The sequence below is a fragment of the Carlito syrichta genome, unplaced genomic scaffold, assembly GCF_000164805.1.
Source record: "Carlito syrichta isolate Samal-C Ts95f unplaced genomic scaffold, Tarsius_syrichta-2.0.1 Scaffold304573, whole genome shotgun sequence".
NCBI lineage: Eukaryota > Metazoa > Chordata > Mammalia > Primates > Tarsiidae > Carlito > Carlito syrichta.
In genome coordinates, this window is record NW_007248669.1 from 9,455 (window position 1) to 10,177 (window position 723).

Below are 723 nucleotides of genomic sequence, written 5' to 3' on the forward strand. Positions count from 1 at the left end.
GAGAAGGAAATCAGGGGTATCCAAATAGGAAAAGAGAAAGTCAAGTTATCCCTTTGCTGATACGATTGTATACCTTAAAACCCAAGAGAATCTGTCAAAAACCTTCTTGCACTGATAAAGGACTTTGGCAAAGTCTCAGGGTACAAAATCAATGCACAAAAGACAGTCATATTCTTATACACCAAAAACAAACAAGCAAAGAATCAAATCCAAAGCACAATCCCATTCACAACAGCAACAATAACAACAAAAAAATGAAATACCTCAGCATCTTCCTAGCCAGAGAATTGAAAGACCTTTACAATGAAAACTACAAAACACCGCTCAAAGAAATCAAAGAGGATGTAAACAAATGGAAAAATATTCCATGCTCATGGATTGGAAGAATCAACATTGTTAAGATATCCATCTTACCCAAGGCAATCTACAGATTTAATGCAATACCCATTAAATTACCAACATCATTCTTCTCAGACCAGGAAATGGCAATGCAGAAATTCATATGGAAACAGAAATGACCGCACGAATAGCCAAAAAATCCTCAGCAAAAGAAACAAAGCTGGAGGTATCACACTCCCAGACTTTAAACCTTATTATAAGGCTGCAATAATCAAAACAGCCTGGTATTGGGTACAAGAGCAGGCATACAGATAAATGAAACAGGATAGAGATTACAGAAGCAAAACCTCAATTTCTCAACCAACTCATCTTCTACAAAGCCTC